Here is a 12,899-nt window from a genome sequence, read left to right as displayed (position 1 = left end):
GGGGCTCTGCGCGCCCTTCCAGCGCTTCTGGGACGGGAGGCGAGGGCGGCCGGCTGGTGCTCCCACGCTTCGCGAGCAGCCGGAGGGTGCGGCGTGGCTGGCCAGCTTGTGCTCACACACTCTGCCGGGTAGCCGGAGGGTGCGGCGCGGCTGGCCAGCTCGCGCTCTGCTGGGCAGCCTGATGGTGCAGTGCGGCCGGCTGGCTTGCGCTGCTGTGCTCTGCCGGGCAGCCAGAGGGCGTGGCGTGGCCGGCCAGCTCCCTTGCTCCGCCGGGCAGTTGAAGGGCGCTGCCGGCAGGCGCTGCCAGCGGGGCTGGAGGGCAGAGGCGCCCTCCAGGCCATTGCGCCCTGGTGCACCGCGCCACCAGCCCCAATGGATGAGACGGCCCTGGTTCCGCATCCATGCATGAGATGCATATGAGAGTGCTAATGACCCACGTGGTCTGCACTGCAGATGATTATGATAGCTGTATCAGCATCCGAACAAACTCAGAAGCCACACCATGTCACTATCTGCCTTATATTGAGTCAGAACTTTGGTCCATCTAGATTAGTATTGTCGACATTGGCCGGCAGTGACTTTTCAGGGTTTCAGAGAGGGAATATTCCCAGCCTTATATGGAGATGCCAGGGATGGAAACTGAGACCTTCTTCATGCAAAGCAGATGCTCTACAAGTGAGTGATGGCTCTTTCCCACACCGAGTTGTCTTCATCCACACTGTTCTTAATTTAGGAGGTGCAGTGTCTTCCTGCAAGCCTTCTTCCCACTTCCTGCCATGTCAGCTGTGCAGCTTCTGATGCTACCGACACATCCTGAAAGTTTCCTAACGAAGAAATATAGCTGCAAAAAGTCAAACACAACTCTCTCTCAATCTCTCTCTCTCTCTCTTAAAAAAAAACTTTTTAGCAAAATAATACACATTACACTAGAAAGAAATTATATTCATGGCTGCACAAAAGAACAACTATTTGTTCTAAAGCACAAACTGACCTGTGTGGGAAGTTTTTTCACCCTTGGTTTACATTTCCAGGACAATGTTTTCATCTCAACATCAGTAGTGCTACCCGGAGGTCTTTGAAACCTGCAGGATTTCAGTGGTGGCTTAGTCCCACTTGAATACCTGACCTTATTTGTCACTTGCTGTTGAACTCTTGACAAAACTTTGTTAGAGGTTTCTGAGTCTGTTGCTAAATTAATCTTATATATGTACTGACATTTGACCTTGTGTCTACTTTAATTGAGAAACTGGGGGCATGAGAAAGCAGAAAGATCTGATTGCAGAATAAAGTTTCTTCCATTATAACTTCTGTCACTATGGGATTTGTGGTTAACACCACAATAGAGCCTGTATACAGTACAGATCAGGCTTATGTTTGGGACATATTGGAGACTATGTGTGTTTGAGACAGATTTTAGTGCTTTCCATCAAAATATTACTTCCAAATTTATTAATAACTTGCAGCCTTGTATCCAGGAATTTTAAGGGGGGGGGGAACCATGCAGGTTTGAAATCAGTGGTTAAAACCAGTGCAGTTTTCTAAAGTTCAGTACACCACCTTGAGTCAAAACTGTGTCCAATTCTATCCAACATACATCAAATACCTGCTCTTTGATCTCAGGAACTATCATGCAAAATTTGGTTCTGATATCCTAAGATATGTACAAGTGCATGGCAAACCGACATATTTCCAAAATAGCTAGTAGATAATAAAAACATATACTGTATAGCATTTGCATACTTTTTGTCTGCACACAGATGGAGGTCTGACACTGAGAAGTAGCTGCTTGCATAGGAGAACTCACCTAATGCTGGAGACAGATTTGTGTCATTGTTTTACACTCTATCTATCATCTATCTATCTATCTATCTATCTATCTATCTATCTATCATCTATTGTCATATACCACCCCCAGATTAATCCTCTTTTTAGCAGTTCTCCAAAGTGACACCACTCTGCACCAGCAATCACAGGAACACAGGAAGCTGAGTTTTATTTACACAGTGACTAACTGTGGCTTTCCAGGATTTCAGGCAGTGATCTTTTCCAGTTCAGCCTGAAGGATTGAACCTGAGTTACTTTGGGTGCAGACCAAATGCTCTGTCACTGTGCTATGTCTCCTCTTTGCACCAGAACAACTGTGCTGTGAACTTCCTTATGCACAAACATTATATAACCTGCTTAGATCAAGTAGGTTAAAGAGCATCATTGCATTGGAGAAATGACTATGTTGCAATTTGAGAGAATTTCTTCAGTAGACAATGATTTTTTTCATGTCCATTAGACATAAAACACCTTTTACCGTACTTTAGAATGTTACCAGGTTGGGTCTTTGTTTGCAGACAACAAAACGTTGCATGAAGCTGTTGTCGATTGTTTATAAAGGTGACTTTCTGACATCACTTCATATGCAGAAAATGTTATCTCTCCTTCTCTTGCAAAAGGAGCTAAGATCTCGCAACTAATCTGTGCCCATGCAGTGTTTTTTCAAAGTCCATGACTAATTGACAGAAGGTTAAGTTCATGGGTCATTTCAGAAAGGGCATTTTCTTATTTTGTTGGTTTGATGTGCTTATGTGTCATCTACAGTACTCTCAGTAAGGTTACTTACAAGTTTAAGCTGAGCATGGAATAAATCCATTACACTCCATCCAAATTCATGACATGTATTGCAACATCTGGAATTCATTCCATAATTTAGAATAGCCTGACCTCTATGTGTGGCCTGAGTCCTCTGCTGTGCCCAGAGGATGGTGATATCACTAGCCCTTTGGGAACTTGGGTTGCTTTCAAAGGGCCTGTTTATTGAGACACCATCTTGACTGGTTTGCAGTGAGAGTAGACAACTCTGTCTATTTAATCAGCATTCATTCTGATTGGTCTGTGGGGAGGTTAGATGATGATGCATCAAAGCAATTATAATGCACACACTTTCAACATCTTCCCATCACTTTCCTTACTGCAAAAAGTCTGACCTTCTAGGGAACGGGGTTTGTTGCACAAGACCTCCCAATCAACTACTGTATAATTGCACAACCTGAAATTTGCTGGTATGTGACTGAATTCTACCTGAAAATAGTGACAGTCTGAAAGTGTCCTGTGTCAAAGCTAACATCTCCACAACTGTAACACTTAGAAAGAAAGCTTCCCCCTTGCACCACTAGGGAATTGTTCTCTGAGCCTTCTTGCCATGGGGATGGGGATGGGGATGGGGTTTAGTTCAGGAACAGATAAGCATTCTCTTCCCACCTGCCCATTGCCTGTAATTAGTAAAAGTTGGTCCTCAGAAATCTCAGGAAGCTGGCAGGTGATGATGGAGGGCAAGAAGGAATTTCCTTGGACTTAAGCTATCCAAGTTCTCTGAGAACTCTCAGGAAAAACCCTCAGTGTTTTCTAAGAAAGCTCAGAAAGCCAATTAAGAAGCAAGAAGAGGAAGCACAGACATCTCTTATTATACTTGGAAATGCTTCTTCCACCCACTATAATCCTGGAAATACTTCTGGCTCTGACCACACTTTCCATATTGTCATTTTATTTTATTTTATTTAGCATGTGGATGTGTACCCAGGTGAAAGTTTTTCAGGCTTCTCGCTTCCATTAAAAATCAATCGTGTTAATTCAGCCCTTAAATCCGAGAAAGGACAGCTTTAACAAATGTTGTTCTGCTTCCCCAGTTCCCCATTCAAGCCACAGATACCTTATATGGGTTTGTGTAGACATGTGGGCTAGTAAACATTTTTTTTTGTGTGGGTGGTTGACTAGCTTCTGTGGACTCCTTTTGAAAGGCTGATTTGACTGAATAGTTGAGGTTTTCTTACACCTTTTCCTTAGATGGGTATTTTCGAGGCTGACCACCTCAACATTATTCAATACTCAGGATAACAGGGCTGTGCTGAAATGAAGGAAAAGTGGAGCTTGACTTTCAAGCGAAATGGAAAAGTTCAATCCCCTCTTCTCGGCAAATGTCAAGTTCACAACCAGAAACTGCTTCTGAGTGCATTTTTAACTGGTGTGAAGTGACAGATTGCAGAGGCTGCTCTTGGAAGTGCTACAGGGCTCTCTCATTTCTACAAGAACGAGAGGGGATGGTGCAATTGCTGAGTGTTTTCCCGGTGCTTTCCCTTTCCTCAGAGAATTTGTTGGGCATTGAGGATTGTTGCCGTTGGTCATAGAAAGTGAGAAGGCTCCTAAGGCAATAACTCATATTGAACAAGCTGCCGTGGCTTCGCACAAAATGAATGGGTTGTCGTTCCCCCCCCTTCCTAGTCTCCCTTCAGGTTTGGTTTGGATGTTTGCTGGCATTTTCTAAGCATCTTTGCTACTGGCTGCTCATACTTGTAAAGGACACAAACTGGGGAGTGTCAAAACTGAACTGGGAAGGAATAATCTTGCTAGAAGTGACAAAATTCTCATAAGAGCATTATGTTTTCCTTAAAAAGACAACAGAAACCCACACCAATGAGAGCCAGTGTGGTGTAGTGGTTAAGAGCGGTAGTCTCATAATCTGGTGAACTGGGTTTGTGTCTCCGCTCCTCCACATGCAGCTGCTGGGTGACCTTGGGCTAGTCACACTTCTTTGAAGTCTCTCTCAGCCCCACTCACCTCACAGAGTGTTTGTTGTGGGGGAGGAAGGGAAAGGAGACTGTTAGCTGCTTTGAGACTCCTTCGGGTAGTGATAAAGCAGGATATCAAATCCAAACTCCTCCTCCTCCTCCTCCTCCTCTTCCTCCTCCTCCTCCTCTTCTTCTTCTACCAACGCAACTGATAGAATTCAATGTGAAATAATTTCATTTGAAGTACCAGTAATTGTTCATAAGAGTGAGGAGAGTAGAGTAGAAAGAATCCAATTGAAAAGTGTGGGCCAGAGACCAGAAGGTAGATTCCTCTTCATCTGAAGATGGATGAAGCAACTTTGAACAGGGCCTGTGTGCTGTTTTTTTTAATGAAATTGTGGGGCCAGTGCCCCATTCCACCCTACACCCAGGATGTGGCACTACTGTTCTCTGACTCCAAGGACTCCAGTGTAGATGGCCTTGGAATATCTGGGCCTCCCCTGCTCCACCACAGTAAGTTACTAGTGGGGCTTGGGCCCTTTTAAGTACAACAGGTTATTGCAACACAGGTGGCACTAGGGCTGCACATGGTGCTACTACCATGAATGGATTTCACATTGTTCCTTGCTGGATCAACTTCAGAGCCTCATATCTAGCCTGAACCTTGGCCCACCTTGGCATGTGTCAAGTCTTGGCCTACACCCTGGTTGAGCCTTGTCCCACTGAGGAGCTGGGCAGTCTGTGACCATGCTCACTCTCATTATTAGCAGTTGGGCACCATGACTCAAGCAAGTCAGGAGAGGAGTCTAAACAGGTTTTCAAAGCTACTTCTGGTAGCCTGCTGTGCTTTATTTCTCACCTCTGCAAAAACAGCTTTGGAACATTCTGGATAGTGGGGGTATGTGGTTTCCCCTCATAGTTCAGAGCATTCGCTTTTACATCCAGGTTCAAGATTGGATCCCTGGCATCTCCAGGTTGGGCTGGAGGGAATGCTTCCTGTCTGAAACGTTGCAGAACTGATACCAATCAAGGTATGCAGTACAGAGCCAGATGGACCAGTAGTCTGACATCTTCCTACGTTCCGTGTTCTCCTGTATGCCACCCTTGTTCCTTCCCAATTCTCCTCCTCTTCTTTTATGTGCAGTTTTCAATGATTTGGGGGAAGGGCCAGGCAACCTTTGAGAAGGCATCCCTTGCATTAAGACAAGACTGTTTCTAGCTGAGTGAGCAGGACCACGGAGCTGCAGGGAAGCCAACTTTTGGTACAGCATATATAACAGTTGATCAGTAGCATATCAGTAACTTCACTTTTGTTTTGTGAACAAAGAAGGGTTAAAGTATATTGTTTTGACAGCGTGCTCACACCTACCTTGGCTCGTCAGATTGATCTTTGTCTCTGTCCATCCGCCGGCCTGTATTAGATGTGCAGGTAGCAGCTGCTAGGGCAGAGAGCCACTTTTGTGTTTTTCCATTTAATCATCTGCATTTTAGCTGCTTAATTGATTAATAAATTGATTAAAATGGCATATGATCTATAGCTTAAAATTGCCTTTTTGATAAGCTGAAGGATGTATTAAGTTAACATTCAGTTTCCCGAGAAGGAAGCAGCCACTCATCCTTAGAAGGAACACCCATCTTGAATATGTTGTTTCCATTCCTTATTACACGTGACTCAAGTAAACATGGTTTTAAATAGGAACATTGCTTCCAATCTCTGTTAAGGCCAACCTAGTGGTTCTATGCAGATATTTGCAATGACATCACAATAGCCTTATTTAAGTCGGAAAAGCTGCTAGAAATCAGCTTCAAAGTCACTTTCTCCCTTTGCAGAATTTCAAATGCCGGCACGTGTACATTTGGAACCTGACAAGCAATAATTTTAGAATGGGGAAATGCTAGATGCGAAGGGCAAGCAACCTCCCTCCAACTATTCCTATGATGGTGTGCTTCCCAGAAGCAGCCTTTCAATTTTTTATTTTTATTTTGTTTAAATGTAGGGTGGAGGAGAGACCAAATTTTGTCTTTTAGAGGTGGTGGGGCTCAAATGTACATGGGGTCACTTTCTCTACTGAAGTGAATGGTTATAGAATACGCTGCAGGAGCTCTACGCATGCATTCAAGCGTACACAGCTGTGGATTGGCATGACCCAGTCCATACTTACATAATCCAAAACCATTTCTCCCCCTCTCCCCCCTTTTGCAGAGCTAACAGCATCTACAAACCATTAGGATAAATTACTTGCACTTACACGAGCTTGTTCCGACTAAAATCAGTGGGATCAAGTCAGCTGACATGGATGGAAGCATTCTAATCAAAGGTATTTGTAGATTACATTCCAGCTGTAATTCTTAACTCTCTTCTGAGGCAGTCCTGCTGCTGAAAATTACCACAGCACAATAAATGTGCATTACAGAGTTGCAAAAAGCAAAAAAAATAGAAAGGAAAAAAATGTTCCCTATCCCCATGAAGCTTTCAGTCTAAATTTTGAGAACAGCAAAGATAACAGAGGAAATGAAGTTTATATGCGTGTGTGTAGAAGAAAGTTCAATAGTGAGAAACATGTGGTTCTCCAATGACAGTTGGGGATGATGTAGGTTTTAGTCAAACAACATCTGGGGAATCACAGGCTCCCCATCCCTAAGTTAGAATATATTTTTAAAAAAGAGATAAGAAATCAGGAACGGCTTGAGTGCAAGTGATACTGATGGAGAGGTGTGAAGAATCTTGAAACATTTGCTTAAATGCATCAGAAAGGGTTGAGATAGGTCATTACCATGTAAAAATAAAGATTTTCCATTCAGCTGTCTTTTTAAAGACATAAGAACTGTTCACTTGTAAAACAGCACAATAAGTTCCGGCTTATCACTCAGTATAGCCTAATGGGGGCACTGGAACCTATGGCTATTGTGTTTTCTGTATACTAAGGGCGAAACATATCCTTTCATTTAAATTAGTTTCATTTCTGATGAAAGGCAAAAGTATAAAAAGCAAGCCGGGAACAGCAGGAATACTGCTTGGCAGATCAAGGACAGATCTTAAAACATTTATTTTGAACTACCCTTCAGCATTCTCTTGCTCCCGGTGACCCTGAGCTTCTGTTGCATACAACATTTGTGCGTGCCCTGGGTCTCAAAAACGGCTAAGTGCTGCGATTATTTGTTCAGAACACCTATAGGAATACTTAACAATATGGTAGCCTTGCGAGCAGGTCTTAGCAAGATACTTCAGCTTCGTCTCTTGCAGACACATTTTATTTCCATCATAATATTTCCACACTGAAACGGCCTTTAAGTAAGACTGGCTGCCCCAGTATACATTTAAAACCCTATCATACCACTTTAAACAGTCATGGCTTCTCTCAAAATAATCCCAGGAGTTGTATTTCATTAAGGGTGCTGAGGTGACCCTTATTTCCCTCCCAGTACTACAATTCCCAGAGTTCCCTCTTCACAGGGAAATCTGGGGATTGGAGCACCATTATTGACTTCAAGTCCTGGCACCACTTGAGCTGTGACTGTAAAGGCAAAGTTTCCATCTACCTTATTCCCAACTTCGATTGTTCCCACACAGGCTCCATGCCCTGGAGAAGTTTGGAGAATTGCTCCCAGTTTATATTCAATAATGTATAAAGAAACAGAAATTGCATCACTCACCTGAGCAGATTAGTTTTGGGTAGGTGAGCTGAACAGACCAAAAGGGCTTTTAGATTCCTGATTCCCCAAGCCAAGTAGCCCTGAACTTCTAGTCTTAAGAAGACCTCTTCACCCTCCAAGTGATATTTCAGGACACACATATTTACAGGAAGGCACATAGCTCAGTGGTAGAAAACATTTTCTCCATGGAAAACACCCCACATCCACAATACCCCACAAGTGTCTCAGAAAAAACAGTCCCCCCCCCACAATTTCTCACTGAGATATTGCCCCCAAAACACTTTTGGGGGGCCATGATCTCATATGGTGCCCCAAAACACACATTTTTGGGTGCTGTGAGATCATGACCTCTCAAAAAGCACATCTTTGAGGGTCCATGATCTCACATGGGTCACGTGACTTGTGTGGGAGCACAGATGGGAAGATGCCTGTCCTGGTTTTGGGATTCAACATGTTGGAGGGTGTGCATTCAGTCCTTGGCAGGTAGGGCTGGGAAAGTCCGTCTCTGAAACCCAAGAGAGCCACGGCTAGTGTAGACAAACCTGAGCTTTATGACCTAATAGTCTGGCTTGATATAAGGCAGCTTGCTTTATTTCTCCCTAATACTTTACCCTTACTGTTCTCTTCTTCAACCTGTGCTGGCTTTTCCACATTAAGGAACCAGCTTTGATTTAGTTTCCTCATCTGTGTTCAGCATGAGGGAAGTGGGACATCCAGCCTTAAATAATGTCCCTGGACTGGCCTGTATGATCTGCAGAACCACTTTCCAGCTCTTTGCCTTCATTTTTATCTTCCTAGTGGCTGTACACAAGGCCTCTGTCCACTTGCAATGCACAGAGAAGGGCAGGTTACAGGTAGGTAGCCGTGTTGGTCTGCCATAGTCAAAACAAAATAATAATAATAAAAATAAAAATCCTTGCAGTAGCACCTTAGAGACCAACTAAGTTTGTTCTTGGTATGAGCTTTCGTGTGCATGCACACTTCTTCAGATACATTCTTCGCATGCACACGAAAGCTCATACCAAGAACAAACTTAGTTGGTCTCTAAGGTGCTACTGCAAGGATTTTTTTATTTTGTTTTGAGATAATGGCAGGGTTATCATTACTAGAATTTCAAGTTTTAAAGTTGCCAGTGCATTCTTCTCACTCTCTCATGCAGTCAATGGTAATCTAATAGCAGTTGTTGGATTGTGCCCTGAGCTGTCCAGGGCTAGACTCCCAGCTGCAAGAAAAGGCAGTTGCTAAAGACACTTGGTAGTAGTTTAGTTAGAGTCATCTGTGTATACCACATTTTTATAATGCAGTTTATTCTCTCCCCCACCCCTAATATCTGAGCATTGCTTTTTAAACAGTGATTTCCTTTTCCGATCCATCAATCCCAGTGTCAGCCTCTTGCATTTTTTACTCTGCCTTTTTCCTTCAAGAAACCTTTTCTTTTAAAGCTGCAAACAATTATAAATGAGCAGATCTTGCTGTGAAGGAGAATCATGGAAAACAACAGGACCTGTACCCCTTCTTTAAGCACCTTTCGGGTTAAATCTCCTTTCAGCAACAGGTATCTGAAGAAGCGTGCATGCACACGAAAGCTCATACCAAGAACAAATTTAGTTGGTCTCTAAGGTGCTACTGGAAGGAATTTTTTATTTTATTTTGTTTCTTCTCTCAGCAAGTTAGGGGCCCAATCCACTAAGCACATGTAATTTTTTCTTTCTTCTTTGCCAAAGTTGTTGAGCTGCTTTTGGCTTTGCCCAAAGTTTGCTTACTTCTGACATGGGTTGCCATATGTGCAGATTTTCCTCGACATTCTGGCGATTTCCAACAGTGTATGGCAACCCTAGTCCTATACCTTTTCAGTAGAATTGTGTGATACACCTTAAAAGAAACAAAGAAGATGTACATCTCCATTGCTTGGAGCATTTGTGCAAGGTCTTTTGGAGTGCCTGAAATAATCCCACTTGCTTTAAAATAAATTTATTTGAAGTTTCAAAAAACTCTGTGATCCTAATGCCATCCACACTCTTTTGCCTTGCTGTTTGGCAGGCCATTGAGACATCGGCTTCAGTGTGTGTGTTAAAACTGCTTTTTTGTGCAGCTGCACACACACAATACATTTAAAGCACCCACAGCCACACCCTGTGATTCCTGGGAACTGTAGTTTTTTTAAAATGTTGCTGGGAATTGTAACTCAGTGAGGGGTATACGGTTCCTAGACTTCTTTGGTGGGGAGGGAAATGTGTTTTACATGTTTAGTGTGCACGCAGCCTGTGCTTTATAGAAACTTATATTCAGGCTCCTATTTCCTTATGTTTTAATGTTTTCGCCTCTCTTTACTTCTAATATGTGCTCACTTTTCTAACTGCCCAAATAATATTAGAACAGGAAGCAGTACCTCTGAAAGTGACAGTGGCACTCAATATTTTCAACTACCTAAAGCTGTTGTAGCTACTAAAAGCCTGTTTTTTTAAAAATACAGGCTACTTAAGTATTGGAAGCCAACTTTTAGTGGGGAATATCACCCATAAGGAATCACCTTAATTACTTGTGCTATATAAGCATTGTTTTTTAACCTGCTAGGGAGTTAAATAGTAGGATATAGAAGACCTCATTTTCTCACAAAACTTGATTGATTGCATTCCTTTCCTGGCAAATATAAACAAGTTTTATTTCTAAATTTTATGGTATTGCAGCCGATCCATCTGTCCTTACTATTCGTGTACCATCACATAATGAGGCCTGCATTAGGAACAAATACCCTCTTCTGCCTCTTTATTATGCATATAGTGTGCAGGGCAATTTACTGCATAACAGATGTAGCTAAGTAGCTGGGATCATGTCATGATTCATTCATTTAAAGACAATCTGCTGTGGTGATGTACAGATAGTTTGTAAGAAAAAACAGTAATAGAGGAGACAGCAGCTACAGCGCATCTATCTACCCTGACTTGAAATTGTTTAACAGCCACTCATTCTATCCCAGGAACCCACTGAGTCGGAGCTTTGGGAAGAGGAGCTAGGGATCTCAGAACCCTCATGAAACTACAATTCCCAGGATCCTTTGGTGGTGGGGGGGAAGCCGTGACAGTTACAGTCAAATAAGACTGCTATGAGTTTGTAGTGTAGTTACTTCCCACTCACATAATACTACTAGCATACAGGGTAATCCAATGAAGCTGATATTAGAAGTTTCAAGACAGAAAACAGGAAGCAATTCTTCACACTGCACATAGTTAAGCTATGGAGCTTAGAGTTGGAAGGGACCAGGAGGGTCACCTAGTCCAACCCTCTGCAGTGCAGGAATCTTATGCCCAATGTGGGACTTGAACCCACAACCCTGAGATTAAGAGTCTCATGCTCTACCGACTGAGCTATCCCAGCAGAATCTGCTCCCACAATATGTAGTAATGGCCACCAACCTAACTGTGACCAGAGCGTATATACTTTTCCTGAACAATTTGATATCAATGGTCTGTCTCAGTCCACCTTCCCGGAATGAGAATACATTGGGTGGTATTCAGCTAAGTTTCTACAGAGCGTATTTACATCAATGGACCTAACATTGTTGATTTCAATGGGTCTACTATGAGTAAAAGCTAGTGGCATACCACCCATTATCTTATCAAAACCTAGTTTTTCATTTACTTACACACAGATTCTCATAGATAGTAAATACTACACCTGCGGGCCCCCAAAGCTGATGGGCATTGCTATTCAAATGATGTGTATGTGCTGTGTCTTGTGATCAATTATGTGGGGTTTTATTCAAGTTGGCACCCATAAGCCAAACATACGTAGACATTGCTTTTAGGGGGGTAATTGGCAGTGGACAGCAAAGGATGCTTAACACTTTCCTTGCCCTGTTTCCAATGCTCCACATCGTCATCATGAAGTGGGTTTCTTTATCTGCAATTCAAACAGATGCCCCCCCCCCTCCTGCAAACTTGCATTTGGAGCCCCGTGGGAAGAAGAGGCACGTAACAGCACGTCTTGTCTTGGATAGAGAAACTGCTGCTGGAAAGAAAGATAAACAAACAAACAAACCACTCTTCCCCCAACTGATTCCCCAAGAAGTGGCTTTACCTTTCCAGAAATAGAAATAGAAATACTTTATTGTCACTGTATCACATGTTTACAGTGAGATTAAACGAGGCCCCTCCCCCCAGTCTCTCAGTCCTTGTTACACTCTGTGTGCTGTCGTGCTACCACCAACCCCAAACGTCAGCTGCAATGTTGCTGTCTTTCATTCAGCAGCGTCACAGCCCATGGGTAGAAACTGTTCTTTAACCTGTTGGTGCGGCTTAACATGTTTCCATATCTCCTGCCCGAGGGCAGGAGATTAAAAAGGTGCTGGAGATTAAAAAGGTGCTGGCCCAGGTGTGAGTCATCCCTGAGATGAGAAATAGAAATATATAAATTATTATTTATATAGCAGATTGTATGTACGGGGTGTTTGGATCCATTGGTTTGGGTCCTACCCTCTGGAGCAGGATTTTGATTGGGTTTATTTCTCAGATTTCTTTTGCAGATTCTCCATGCTCTATTTAAATAAATATAACCTTATCTCCATGTAATGTGCCTTGAGTATCCCCCCCCCCTTTTTTGGTAGGTGAGCTGGCAAGGAGTACTTCCTTTATCTGTTGTGCCCTGACTTGCTAGATCTCATCGGAAGGCTACACATTTTCTTCCTGGAATATT

At 43.0% G+C, this 12,899-nt stretch overlaps 1 non-coding gene across 1 annotated transcript; it reads right to left on the bottom strand.

Annotated features, from left to right (window-relative positions):
• Nucleotides 1-11,509: 11,509 nt before the first annotated feature.
• On the bottom strand, nt 11,510-11,582 carry TRNAK-CUU. The gene has a single exon. It is a non-coding gene; the product is annotated as a tRNA-Lys (tRNA).
• Between the last annotated feature and the right edge of the window lie 1,317 nt (nt 11,583-12,899).

This window comes from Lacerta agilis, chromosome 11 (assembly GCF_009819535.1).
Source record: "Lacerta agilis isolate rLacAgi1 chromosome 11, rLacAgi1.pri, whole genome shotgun sequence".
Classification (NCBI taxonomy): Eukaryota; Metazoa; Chordata; class Lepidosauria; order Squamata; family Lacertidae; genus Lacerta; species Lacerta agilis.
This window is presented reverse-complemented; position numbering and strand designations above follow the sequence as displayed.